The sequence below is a fragment of the Gopherus evgoodei genome, chromosome 2 (genome assembly GCF_007399415.2).
Source record: "Gopherus evgoodei ecotype Sinaloan lineage chromosome 2, rGopEvg1_v1.p, whole genome shotgun sequence".
Taxonomy (NCBI): Eukaryota; Metazoa; Chordata; order Testudines; family Testudinidae; genus Gopherus; species Gopherus evgoodei.
In genome coordinates, this window is record NC_044323.1 from 105,989,814 (window position 1) to 106,004,773 (window position 14,960).

Genomic DNA, 14,960 nt, shown 5'->3' on the forward strand with positions numbered 1-14,960 from the left:
GACCTTACAGTCTGTCCCTGAGCCTTTCCTTACCATCTCCCTGGGTTTGGCAGCTTCACAACACCCTCCTCCCAGGGAGTAACTATAGGCTACTTGCCTCTGTCATCCCAAACACACCTCCCAGGGAATAACTACAGACTACCTCTGGAGAGCAAGGCTGCTCTCAGCTACTGGGCTTTACACAAGTCCCTTGTGTTCTGTCCAGCTGAGGCTCATTTAATCAGTCCCTGCTCCTTGGTTCCTCCTCCAGGTGCAGTCTGGGGAGTTAATTGGCACCGTTAGCCACTTTAACTCTTCCAGGGTTTGTCTGAGGTGGACACTCCATCACACAGCATGACAGGCAGTATTCTCTGCACACTAGCAGCCTCACCATTGCCAAACTGAACATAGATAGGTGAGCCTAGAGTGCCAGTCACATACAGGGAAGTAGCAGCATAGGCACACATCCCTGTGGTTTGGAACTACTGCTTTAGCAGATCCCTGAACAACCTTCAGAAAGTTTGTAGTCCCTGTGACTGACCTGTCTCCCCTTTGACATGAATCGGTTACATTTGTTCAGCTGATATGAACCTCATAAATGCTTTTTTCCCTTGCCACATTGCCCACCCATTACCTTATAAAAATGAAATGAAATACCATGCTGGAATATAATGATTAAAATATGAGACTGAACTTTTTATCTTGAAATGAAATATGGAGGCAAAAATAGACAGAAGCACAGCCTTTTGTGTTTGGTTGGGTGCATGTATTATTTATGATGTGGAATGAGTGAATGATTGCCTTGAATTTTGATAGGTGAGAGAAATGCAGTGTTATTAGTACTTTTAATGCACTGCTACAGGAAAAAGATTTCCTTTAAGCCTCTGATCTGAGAAGAGCAGGATTATGGCACATTTCACATGTATAAATTATAACTGAATATGCAGAGCTTATTTAGCAACACTGAGCTATCTTTACCTATGTGTAAACTCCAATACGTTTAGCAGGTTACATCAGGGATGAATCTGCCCCATATTTGTCAAGTAAAACGGCAAACAATGGCAAACTGGTTCTTGGCAGAGTGGTGACCTTCACCCCAGCAACTTAGTTTCAAGGGCCACAGAGCTTTGCGGCTGAATAATAGACTTGTGTCTGTAGAAGACTTGAGTCATAAAAATCAGGCTTCTGTTCTGACATTGTGATTTTCCCACAATAGCCATCAGGAGAGGAGATGAATTAATCCCTCTTCTGAGTGCCAAAATGACCTTTGAATTATTAAAGTTAAAGAGACAAAGCTATACATTCTTATACAACTGCAAGAGACTGGGTCAGGAGTCTGGATGCTGTTATCAATAACACTATATTCTTAAGGAGATGATTCATCATCAAAGACTAGCAAAAGATGATCGTGTCGGGGCATGTGTTTAAAAGCCATTTGGACCCTATTTTCAAAGCTTGTTACCCCTTTTAACTTGAAAACCAAGAACCTGATTCCATTTTCAGTGTAACTAAAGGTCAATAGACAATATCTTCCTTTTCTTACCACATATGAGTCCTAACAGCAGTTGTGCGACTATTTTCCAACCACTGCTATGCACAAGACTCCCATTTTCCTGCTGCATCTATCCATTTAGTGAATTCTGTTTATTCTCCTCATTAACTTTATATACAGTACGTATAAAAAGCGACCGAATACCCATAAAGATACTCACACACACATACGTGCTATAGTGGCATCAATTTAAATCTAATTAATGTTTGGAAAGCATTTTAAGATGAAAAACTTTGTATACATACTGATTATCATGATTATTCAAATTCTATTTTTCCTTATCCTATCATAAATGTAAGAGACAATGTCAACAGACCAGAATGTTCTCAAAAGGTAATGGTCCCCTGCTCCTATAGAAGTGCTAAGGCAAACTGGAGGCATTTATGGAAAAACACTGTTGAGGCAAAGGAAAGATGCTCATTTTCAAAGCAGAAGACATTGATTCAGTGACAATGTTTCATCACAGCAGCTTTATTCTTATTGTAAAAAATAAATGGATGTAGATTTAGTCATTTTATATCTCACAGCTGTAGATGTATGAAGGGTGGCACTTGCTCACTATAATATATTAGAGAATCTATTCCAATCTACTTAGTCTCTCTGTTGTATCTAGGTACTCATAAAACCTTTAGCCAGAGAACAATTTATATGTAACCCTTCTGCCAGGTGAAGCCACCAGAAAACAGGGCCGGGTTCAGTATCTACGGGTTCCTTTTCAACAATACAACAGAGAAGCAGCTCGAGCCCCTATCCAGTAACCTGGGAAAATTACACATCACCTCTGTGTGCCTCTGCAATACTTCTCCAATTGCAAGCACGGAGTCTTTTAATAAAAGGAGGGAAGTCACCCAACAATTAGGAAAAATGTCACAAGCAGAATTCATAATCATAAAACTCTGAGCAGGACACCCACCCCAGAGCAAGTGGAGAAGTGCCTTCTGCCTCATGTTCTTGAGTTCTACAACCAACAGTTCCTTTTCTGTGTCCCCACCCCACTCACAGTGGTTGTCCTTGGTTAGTGAGGACCCAGGGTTCAGAGGTGCATCTGTATGAGTTCACCTCCCACCTGGGGAAAAAGGCACCTTGCTTAGTCTGCCATCTGCACACTTGCTCTGGCTGGCCACTCTGCCAGCCATGGTTCCTCGTTGCTGGTCGCCTGGCCAGCCACAGTTCCTCTTTGCTTGCCACCTCGCCAGCCACTCATTCGTGGTTGACTGTCAGTCACCTTTTACTGCTATCTATATCTCTGCTGTGACCTCTGCGCATCAGTCTCTTAGTAATTTTCAGCTCTTTGCAGGCTGGGCAGAAACACTTCCCCACCACAAGTGATTTCAGCTCTCATTTGAGCACTTTAACAAAAAGCTCCTAATGAAGCCTATTTAACTCTATCTTTGAACAGTGGGGAGGAATGGGTTAAACCAGACCAGGAACCCTTGGGGAGAGTCCACTACTCCTGGCTAAAACACCTATCCCCACCCCTCTTACTTTCATAGGTCTCTGGCATTTGAGCCCCTAGCTTTGTGAGGGCCTTTCAGCTGAGGGTGATCCCTTAATTGGGACAAGCTCAGCACAGTTTTGCTCTGCTTTAGTCATACAATGAAGATAACTTTTCATATCCCTGCATTCAATATTTAAAAATTTCATTCAAGTTAATGTTAAAATTATATAATACACAGCTTGAGAAAAGAGTGTCTGTACATCTGGGTACAGTGCTTAGATTATCCACAAATACAAAGTTTGATTTTAAAAGTCATATGATCCATATAGCACATAATCAGCAATAACCCAAATTTAGGTGAATAAATTTAACAATACAGTTTAGATATTAGCATCCAAGAATCTGGGTACATCACTCATAAAAAGGTATAAAGATATTTGGCTGTGGAAACCAAAATATATCAATGAGTAAAGATTGTCCCTCACTAATGGAGAATTTAGGGTAGGTTGTCCATTTAGAAAATATAATCCATCACGGAAGTATTTCAGTTACTTTCCTTACTGCACTTCTCATCAGCACTCCAGCTCATCCCTCCTGGTATTGCCGATGTCTGGTGATGTGTTCTAGATAGGTGTCCCTTAACCACCTGATGGTGTCCAACACCATAAGTTGCTGCATCAGCCAAGTGTAGCACTAATGGATTCCAGATTCTCTCAATGCTCGCTTGTTACTGGGGTCCCCTGCGTCCAGAGCTCAACAATCAGTGCATGTGTCTGAACCTAGTAATCCTTAGCTCTCAAAGTGTCGGCCAGAGGGGCGTATTTCTCCACTTTTCAAGCTTGGGCATCACGGAAAACGAGGGTCTTATTCTTGAAGGGCACTGTAACATCCACCATCAAGATCTTCTTCCAGTCCTCGTTGGTGATGATAATGTCTGGTCGTAGTTCACTGTCAGTTCTGGGGATGGCAGAGTTCACAGCCTCCTTCACTACGGGTGGTGGGATGGCTCTGACTAGGCGATCTTGGGTGGCTTTGTGTTGCTGCTGCCAGGTTCTGAAATGGGGTTTACAGCTACACAAGATATGGGGTAGAGTCTTGTTGGAATAGCCGCATTTCCTACATCACTTGTCCCATGGTGGATGACTCTGCTCAGTGAACCTCCAGTCTTCAAATTGGGTGAAGCTGCCTCTGGGAGGAAGTGGTTGCTGGCGTCCCACTTGCATATCACCTCAAATGCCTTGCCCTGGTCTGGCTTCTGCTTCAGGTTTTCCACATACTGGCAGCGGATAGCATCCTTTAGGGTCCTCTCCAGCATGCTTCTAGCTTTCAGAGTGATGACTGTGTGGCCCGTGTACTTCACCTGTGGCACCAGGACTCCCACCAGGACTCAAACCACATCCAGTAGCAGCCAAAAACACTTCTCCAGTCATCACGTAGCATTGTGAGCACGAGTTCAGAGTGAAGCAAAGTCTCCCATGTTGGATGGGGTCCTGGTGATTTGCTTTCTGATGGCATCCTGTAGAGCACTCTGTGATGTTTCTCACCATGGCATCCAGGCATGTCAGAGGACATAAGGCGTGAATGATCACAGCAACATTGCACAGATTACCCATTCGAGGGACGTTGGTGCCGCCCTGCCTGTGTGAGATGTACACAGGTTCATTGCTGGCTCTCTGGGGAAGAAACATGCACTTCTTCATGAGCTGCCTGATGGCGTTCTCTGCCTTGTTCAGAGGTACCTTTGCCACGGCCAGTCCCCTCAGGATGAATGAGATATGGGGGATCAGGAAGGTGTTCAAGGTGTTGATCTTCTGCCACGGTGTCAGTAGGGAGGAGTCGATCCTGGCCCCATCTCGTGATCTCTGCGATGGTATCCTTAGGTGTCAGCTGGATGTGGAAACCCTTGGGCCTACTGAGATGTTGGTATGCTTGCCCATCCTCGAGGAAGATCATGGGCAACATAGACTAGTAGAGTTGAACTCTTCCAGTTTGAGATGTTCTTTGCAGGTGATTCATTGAGACTTACATTTCTTCTGTGTCTCAAAAGGCAGTTCACAGAGGGCAAACCGGAAGGGGATCCACTTGCTATGGATTCTCCTGAGGTATCTGCCGAGACTGCCAATGTACTGGAATCCTCAGACCAGACAGCAAAAGTATGTCCGAAGGGAGGGGATACTGGAGACAGATGCATTCATTCTCCTTTTCTTCTCCCTCTGTTGGATGGGCTTCAGTCATATCAGCTGATTCGCTAGATGCTTCTAATTGATCTGGGAGAGTAGTATGGAGGTTTGGCTGTGCAGGCATCTAGTGAGGTGTTGAGGTCCCCCTGGGTGGTTTCTGAGGAGAGGCTGGTGTTTCCGGTTGGAGTACCCTCCAGAACAGCAGGACAATGACCAGCTTCAGGATCCGGGGCAGTAGAGAAGACGGAAGAAGTTCTCCTTGTAGCTTCCTTATCCTGAAGAGTGGACAAGATGATGTTTCTCCTGGCAGTGATGTCCTGGAAGATCATTCTTGATGTGCAAGATCTCCCTGAAGCAGTGTCTCCAAGGGTTTTCTTCATAGAGGTGCTGCTTTTCCAATTGATATTGCTCATCTGTGTTGTTCTGGAAGCATTAAGGGTCTAATTAGAGGCTGTTCCCCCACAAGCATTCCATGGAGCAGCAGCAGTTCGAGCAGCAGTTGAAGGTTTCTGTGGAATCGACAAGGGAGCGATCATCTTCTCGGTCTGTTCTGGAGTCTCCAAAGGAACATGAAGATTTTCTTTTGAAGCAGTAGCAGTAGAATCCATCTTCAAAACAGTAGTCTTCCTCAGGAAAGCAAGCTGAATGTTCTAGAAGGTGTATTTTGTGCCTTTGTAATTAAACTGATAAGAATAGAGACTACACTTGATCTTAGCTGAGAAGCCTATATGGGACTACTTGAGATGTAAAATACTATCCAACATGACTTAAACAACCAGGGTCTGAATGAACTAGCCCCTGACAGCTAGTTCAGGATGGGGAGAGACTTCAGGAGCAAACTGTGTTTACATTAACATATCTACTTTCCGTAGAGTCTAGCAGACAGAAGTCATGTAGCTCCAAGTGATCAGCTTTGGCTGGTGTTGGGTTACAAAGACAAATGAACCCTAAGATAAGTCTCTGAAGAAGGGACCTTCTGGGGTAAGAGACAATAGTTTGTAACTGCATAAAAAAAGAGGAGTGGGGACACCTTTTATCCTTCACCTAGGAAACAAGCTGACAGCATGCTTGTCTCATGAAAAAGGGATCAGAGCCTGCCTGTCTGGAAGGTGCTGGTGAGCAATACTTTAGACATGAGAGTATCTTGTTAATTAAGTCTAGGTTCTAGAATGTGTGTTATGATTTTACGATATATGTAACCATTTGTCTCCAGTACTTTTACGGGCTATTAATCAAGTCTCCATATTTTGTTAAATAAACTTTCACTTGTTTAAACTATCAACCTATCTAAGTGCTGTGTGTTACATGCAGCAGTGATCTGAGGTGTAACTGGTAAACTATGAGTGTAGCGAATCTGTGAACACTGCAAGTGTCCACTGGACCAGAGACTGGACATTCCAGGGCGACACTTGGAGCACTTGGGGGTTGGAGCATGCCTATTGCTATCCGGTAGAGAGAAAGCAGGGCCTGCATAGGCCTAGAAGGGAGTGCTTGTGTTGTTTGTGGCAGGTGGAGTTTGGGAGCTGGTCGCTGGCAGACGCAGACAAGACTCCCTCAAACTAAGGGGAGGTGATAGTGAGATCTGTCAGAATCTGGGGTACTTCCAGGAAGCCTCCTAATAGTGATACTGATGCTTATTTATAATGGTAAAGTTATTCCTGCCCAAGAAATGGAATAAGCTATTTGAGTATCAGGCACCTTTATACCAGTATAACTGTGTTCCCACTAGGGGATGTACACGTATAACTATTTCGGTTAAAAAGTCCCACCCTTCACTGAAGTAGTTATCATGATATCTATGTGTAGAGACAGCCTGAGTATGGGTTGCAAATTCAGGCCCATTTTTCCGAAATACTGTTTTACAGTATTTTAATGAGAAAGCTGGTTTTTGACTGGCTGGAATTCTTTTCAACATGAATCAGTAAATAAGCGTCAAACATCCAGTAATTGAATTGGCTGGCAGAGGCTTCATTTTATATAAGAGAAATATTCTGAAGAAAAAAAAAGCTAATGTCTTTTCCACCTACTTTAGTGGGGCATGTTATGTTTTCCTACACATAAAGAGTGATCAGATGCCTTCAGTCTGAATGATTGAGTGAGAGAAAGCAATTAAACAAAAAAAGAACAAATGTAAAGTCTCCATGATAGTGCACAGTTTGAGTGTCTCCTTTGTAACACATGCTACATCAATGGTCTCAGAAAATGGCAGTGGCCTTTGGAGGCAGCAAAATCCCAAAAGCTTAGAAGTGCAGAATGCAGAAAACAAAATCATTACAGTTACTTAGCTACATACAACATGGGTTTTCTTGCTGGTACTTTTTTTTCTGTTTTCTTCCCTCTTGAAATGATTAAAATGGTTAGAGAACAGTGAAACATGCTGATAGATAGTGAAACACACAAAGCTTAGAAAGCAATTTTGGAGTTCACATATGCTCAGATTGATTATGCAGTAACCTGATAGTATCAACCTTTTCATTTTCCAAAGCTGGGGGGAAAAAAAAACTTTAATATAACTGCTGGTAGATTGTCCTTTTCCAGATGCAACCTTGTCTAAACAATAGAACAAATGCCACAAACTGGAGCACCATGTTTTTCCCCATTCCCTATACTGCACACACTGCTGCTTCTGTTAGCTAGCTGCATTAGCCATAATAACACAAATGTATTTGTGATCTTCATCTTAAAAGATTCCAAAGTGTTGTGCAATTTTTAAGCCCCATACTTCCCTCCATTTTGCACCACAAAGGGGAATGGGGGAGGTGGGAGGGATTCAAGAAAGAATAAGAAGGCCTCAGAACTCATAGAGGAGTTCGATGGGAATACCCTATCCCTCCCCAGGGCCCAAAAACCTTCACTCTGCAGAGTTGGGACTCCATGGGGCTCAGAAGGGCCAGAGCTTTTGTTCTGCGCAACTATGTCCCCTTCAGCCATCAGAGTAAATCCCAGGGAGAATGCACATAGTAGCAAACTCTGGTTAAACCAGCATTAATTCCTCTCCATGAACAAAGTGTAGGCAAACCAGTTGCTCACGTGGGAGCCACAGTGCCAGAAGAAGGCCAGGAAGCTTTGTGTAGAGGGGCTGACCCGCTAATCTAATCTCTCCCTTGGTTCCTATATGACCTCCTCCTTCTTGTAGCTGAATGCAATCCAAGTATTTAAAAACAGAAACAAAAATAACCTTTATCTGAAGCCTGGCTCAGTGTCAGCTGGGATGGAGCATAGTTTCTCCATGAAGGTTATAGCGTTGTAGGATTTCCAAGCATTGGTCTGTGCACTTTGGTGCCGCACCCCCACAAAGAATCTCCAAGCCGTTTGAAGGGAGAAAGCCAAGAAATCACAGTGAGGTGATTCTCATGGAATTTCCTGCTTACTTTGCCCCTTCTGCGGTTCCCTCCACCCATACAAGAACAAGTAGAATCACATATAGAGGAATCCTTCCTTCACCACTAAAGCACAGCCACGAGCATGGTAGAACCCAGCAGATATTTAAAGGTCTGATCCAGTGCCCATTGGAGTCTTTTGAAAGCTCCCATTGGCTTCAATGGGCATTTCCCACCCCCCTATTAAAGCAATGAGAGCATGAGGGTAACAACTTTATTGTTATTTAACAATTACATAACTAACACAACAGAAACCAGTCTGCTACTGTCCAAAGCCTGCAACTCACTGTCTGTCCTTGCAGTCCAGGGCCCTGCTTTCCAAAATGGAGGGTACCCTCTTTGATCTCCACAGCTGTACCCAATATCTTTACAGAACAGTTGCTCCACACAGGCATTAGGTCAAGCCCTAAGTATGAACAACACCCCATTGCAAAAGTTTGAGACAGGAAATATCCCATTGCAATAAGGTGTTTTGAAACGATCCAGTTGTATAATACAATTTATTTGCCTCATCTATTTCATTTAAAAATCTGTTCTTCAACCCAAAGAGGTCCAGATACCAAGTTTTGAAATATATATATATTTTAAATCCAGGTTTACTGATTTCCTTAGTTGTCTTGCTGGCAGGTTCTGCTGTTGGAGTTTCAGCTGGATTGCAGCTGTGGAAAAGAATGTGAGACAGCACTGGGAGATTCTCAGCTGAAAAGTTATCTCGCCCTTCTAGGAACTAGGGTTTCTTTGACTTACCTTTGATTATAAAGAATTTGTTGCCTGCCATACAATGTATGTGCGGGAATTATCTTATATAGTTTTGTCCCTTGAGATGCTTGTTCCAGGCTTCCCTTTGGTTAAAGAAAACCGAGTTCCTTCCAGGAAAACATACAGCAAAGGATCTGGTTTAAATTACTTTACAAGCCGTATTGAAAGCGGGCCCTGAGTAATGAAACATGAGATCAGCCTCCTGAGGAAAAACAAGAAATCCTCACACTTTGTTCCCAATTTGGGAACATACAGCACGTTGCTATCTTGGGTTTGAGTTTGTGAAATATATTTAGAGCCAGCACAAATCTTCTTACTACACAGAGCGAGGTTCTGCATCTTGCTGGAGACCACACAAACCTAAGAATGGTTCTGATTCAATGCAGAAAAGAAAGAAAGAAACAAAGAAAGTACAGGCTGTCCCCAAACCATTTCAGAGATTTTGCATTTGCTGTGTGCTCACCAAGTTTTTACTTGTTATAGAATCAAGATTAAAATCCAGTCTCTACACTGTGAATTTTTTAAAATAGTTTTTAACCTTGTGTTGACAAATCTTTTCCATGAGAATGGGACTTGTATTGGGTCAGTTGACAGTAGCTTTGCTAGTCTGAAATAGTCCTCATCACACCCAAAGCAAAGTCTGTAACACAGGACCTGCTTTTTATAGAAAGAGCCTCAGTGATGTAGATCATTTAAACCTTTGAATACTTAAAAAAACATCTGTGTCCTATCAAGAAAATAGCTTAGGAAAACCATGGAACTGAATACCTACTTTTTGTGAATGCGGCTCCATCTCCTTCTTGCATTTTGTAACAAACCTGTGGATACCTATTTTGGGAACTTTATGGTTAATACTATACTACACATTATGGCCACAGCAACTGCAAAGAAAGAACAAGATTCTTTTTCTCCAAAACTTTAAAAGACAAATTCTTTTGACACTCTCCATTAACTGCTAGTAGTACAGGGACCAGGACATACTGAGTACTTCTGCTTCCATCCTCTAAAGGATAAAAGAATACATAAATATTGGTCAGGTCAATACACCATAAACTCCTTGCTTCATCATTGTTTAAATCCATATCTCAAACATTCAGATTCTAATCATTCCCAGGGGTGCCAATTTAGCTCCCAGCCATCTCATCCTAGCATCAACAAGAAGAGCAAAAGGAGAACTAGATAAATAAATGCAAATATTCAATAAGAAATCTATCCTATGCCATTTTTTCCCTCTGAGAATGTAAATGTCTTTTGAAGCATGACACTTGAAAACAAGCCATCCTGTCATGAAGAAGTAATGGGCCAGATTCACCAATATGCTCTGGCTGCTTTCTGCAGGATCAGATCCACATAACTCCAGATCCAAGAGGTTTTTGAGTGACAGTCTAATCACATCTGATTACAAAAGGCTTGTTAATGGTGTTATTTTTTCCTAGAATTCCTTAAGTGTCTCAGGCCTTCTTCCTTTAGTAACTAGCTGTAATACTAGGACTGTTGTGATCATCTGAGGCATTCGATCTAATGACCCTCTGATTCGGGGCAGGGGCAGCATCTGAGCAGCTCAGTGATGGGCCCTGAAATTCACTTCTCATCTTGAGTCACATGAGCCTGGACTAGATGATTTTCAGGACACAGTGTCAGACTTGCACTTTGGTCTTGTGATTAAAGCAGCGGACAGGGACTCAGGAGGGGTGGATTCAGATCTTGGCTCTGCCACAGAGTTAACTCCAGGATCAATACCTTAGATTGTACACTCTTAGGGCAGGGACTGCCTGTTACGATGTGCTTGTACAGCAGCAAGCTCAACAGATCTTTGATGGGCCATCAAGGGCATGTTTGCACAGTCTACTGCAGCAAACTTCCCGGCACAGATTTGGGTTTGCAAAGCTCATGCTAGTGCTCTAAAAGTAGTTGTGCAGCTCAGGCTCTGAACCCCGCCCTGACCTCCAAGGCTACAGAGCCCACACCTCAACTTTGAAGTGCTGTCTACACAGCTCTTTTTAGAGTGCTAGTCTTAGCCCTGCTAACCCCAGTCTGTCGATCCAGGCTGTGTGTGTGTTGGGGTGGGGGGACTCGCTGCTGTGGGCTGCGTAGACATACGCTTAGGTGCTACTGTAACAATAACCTTTTTGCCTAGGCTTTCTCTGAGGGAGAAGAATGAGTATGGCTTAGGGAGGCAGAGCTGGATGCCATAATGGTGATGTGTATTTATAATCAGGAAGGTGTTACTCTGTTGAAAGCCTGCTTTAAATTTAGTAGCTGTATTCGCATTTGTAAATTTTGGTGGTTCTGCTGGGAATGTGTCTAGTTTAAATATTTGATGTTGGAAATGCATTTAGCTAAAAAGATGAAAGGAATACATAGTATCTGTTTGGGAGGATTTAAAAACAGAGTTGGAAGCAGTAGTTTGGTACAGTTTAGCTTGAGAACTGCTGGCTAGCTGAACAGCTGCTTTTGCTGGAGTTCTGAAACAGATGCTACACCTGGGGATTGTCAGTTTTCCTGCTGCACTCTCTGTCTGTGTTCGATGTTCTCACGTGAATAATGTGCATGCTGGGAAGCAGCATGGTTCAGCACATAGAGGGTCAATTATAAATCAAGAGATTTGGCTTCCAGTTCTGTCTCTGCCACTGACTTATTGTGACACCTTGGGCAAGTCTCTGTGCTTCTGTTTCCTCCCATACCGATAGTCTATTTTGTTGTAAAAGTCTTTGGGGCAGGGATTGTCTATGTGTTTGTACTGCACCTCGCACAAGGAGGCCCTGATCTCAATTGGGTGCTGTAGGCACAACTTACCATAAGACAAATTAATAATAATAATATACAGGAAAAGAAACAAGGAAAGAGAGCTCTTGCCTTTTTGTCAACTCAGCTCTCTCACCAAATAAAGAATTAACCCATTCCAGAAGTCTAACCTTTTCTTGACTGCTTGGATGGCAGAGTAATATGAATAAAACATGCTATTCACTACTTTTAAAAGTATTTACATAAAATATATTGCTATATTTTACTGCTTTTTCATGTTATACAAGCCCACCTTTAGGGGGTAAGATTTACAGCAGGCTAAGATTTATTGACCTAGTTCAGCATGGAAATGGCTGCTAAGATTGACTTGTCAGCAGTTTTTCATTTAATTGCTCTTTGATCCTTCAGCCTTGAAGATATTTGCATTTTCAGCTTAGCATCTCTCGGCAACACTTGTAGAATACAGCAGCAGCAGCTGAGACCCAGAGCCCTACAACCTGTTAATTGCTCCATTTCTAGACGTTTCCTGATGTTGAATTACAATAAAGTTTCCACCTCTCTCTTCTCCTATAAGTATGCTTTCTGGTGGGAATAATATTCCTATTTGTTTTCATTCCCTAATATTTTAATCCTAGTTAGATCACAGAAAATATACAGTCTTAAAGGGACATTTTTCAACTGGAACCCAAAAATGGATACATCCGTGTGGCCAAACTGCCTTTCTTTGCTCAAATAAGTGCACAGGAGAGATCTGCACAGTGGGGGAACAAAACCTACCACTGCTAAACATGGTTGTGAGACAATGGCTTGTCCCCTTAATATAAAATAGGTCTCTATTTAAGATGTCTCATTTTAATGGTCTTTAGGTAGGGGATGGGGAAAAAAAATAACACATCACATCCTTCTCAGTTTACAAAAGCAGCATTAATCAACAGGTGCTCCTCAGGGCAAAAGTGGCTACTTGAATAATAGGCAGGACCATTAAAGGAAAGCAGAGTGAGAAAAGAGAATCAACAGCTCCAGGAATAAGAGAACAGCCCTGGTTCATGAATGAAACCTTGAGTAATTCTATGAAATACCAGAGGTAGGAAGCTTTAACGTATAGATCTGTGGCTTATTAAGAAATTTCACACAAACGCTGACCCGAGCAGCAGCAAAGCAGTACTCTTAAATGGGGTGGGATAACTGTTGCTAAAAGATGAATACAGAAATAAAAACAATACTTTCTAAAGCACCTTCCATCTGAACACTGCCTTGGACAGTTTCCCACTTGAATTCTAGTCTGAAGGCTTGGGACAATAAGAGTGGGTCTGGTGCTAGGAGGAAAAGCGTGACTGTCCTTTGACAAAATGGACTGAATCCTCCGAACTGGCTGTCATAACCTTAGCCCCAGATTTGGACCTTAGCGTCCAAAATATGGGGGTTAGCATGAAAACCTCCAAGCTTAGTTACCAGCTTGGACCTGGTACTTGCTGCCACCACCCAAAAAATTAGAGTGTTTTGGGGCACTCTGGTCCCCCTGAAAAACCTTCCCTGGGGACCCCAAGACCCAAATCCCTTGAGTCTCACAACAAAGGGAAATAATCCTTTTTCCCTTCCCCCCTCCAGGTGCTCCTGGAGAGATACACAGACACAAGCTCTGTTAATCCAAACAGAGTGACTCCCCCTCTCCGTTCCCAGTCCTGGAAACAAAAAGGACTTTCCTATTCCCCCAGAGGGAATGCAAAATCAGGCTAGCAAATCCAACGCACACAGTTTCCCCCTGATTTCTTCCTCCCACCAATTCCCTGGTGAGTACAGACTCAATTTCCCTGAAGTAAAGAAAAACTCCAACAGGTCTTAAAAGAAAGCTTTATATAAAAAAAAAGAAAAAATACATACAAATGGTCTCTCTGTATTAAGGTGACACAATACAGGGTTAATTGCTTAAAAGAATATTGAATAAACAGCCTTATTCAAAAAGAATACAAATCAAAGCACTCCAGCACTTATATTCATGCAAATACCAAAGAAAAGAAACCATATAACTTACTATCTGATCTCTTTGTCCTTACACTTAGAAACAGAAGACTAGAAAGTAGAAACTACTTCTCCAAAGCTCAGAGAAAGCAGGCAGACAGACAACAAAGACTCAGACACAAACTTCCCTCCACCCAAAGTTGAAAAAATCCGGGTTCCTGATTGGTCCTCTGGTCAGGTGCTTCAGGTGAAAGAGACATTAACCCTTAGCTATCTGTTTATGACACTGGCATGTGCAGAAACCCAGTACTGGCCAGTGTACAGGCACCATGCACTGCTGAGGTCAGGGGTATAAAGGACACCACTCCATGAATCAGGCAGATCAAAAGGAAGAGGTGCTAACCAGGGAGATGCTTGGCACCTTTCTGGGATCTCTGGATCTCTCTGAGGAATCCTTGGATCCAGATGTAGCAGCAGAGCTGGTAGCCAAACTGGTTAGGCAGGAGGGGGTCCTCTGCATAAGAACTTTGCAGTGTAACATGTACCAATGGAGGCTCATTTTACAGGCTTGTGTGCAGGGAGAAGAGTTTTCCCAGTTTCCTGGTTCATATGAATGTCAGCATCAGCATTTTTAAAAGGGTAGATATAGCCTCACGTGTGGACACAAACATCCTTCTCTCCCCCTGACATCTACCATTACCCCTCCCCTCACCTCCTAAGCAAAGTGCAGGCGGCTGAGCCCACTCCCCCAAACCACCTAGTTCACTTCCTCTGTCATACCCCAAAGTCAGAATCACCCTCAGTAACCCCATACCCTGCTTTGGCTATATGGGCCACTGTTCCCAGTCAGAGTGCACATGCCCGCTCTGCATGTACAATAGCTGTCTGAATCGCACCATGTACATGGATTCAAAATGACTGACAAGTGAGAGGGAAAACAAGTGATACAACAAAATCGGTGGTAATGC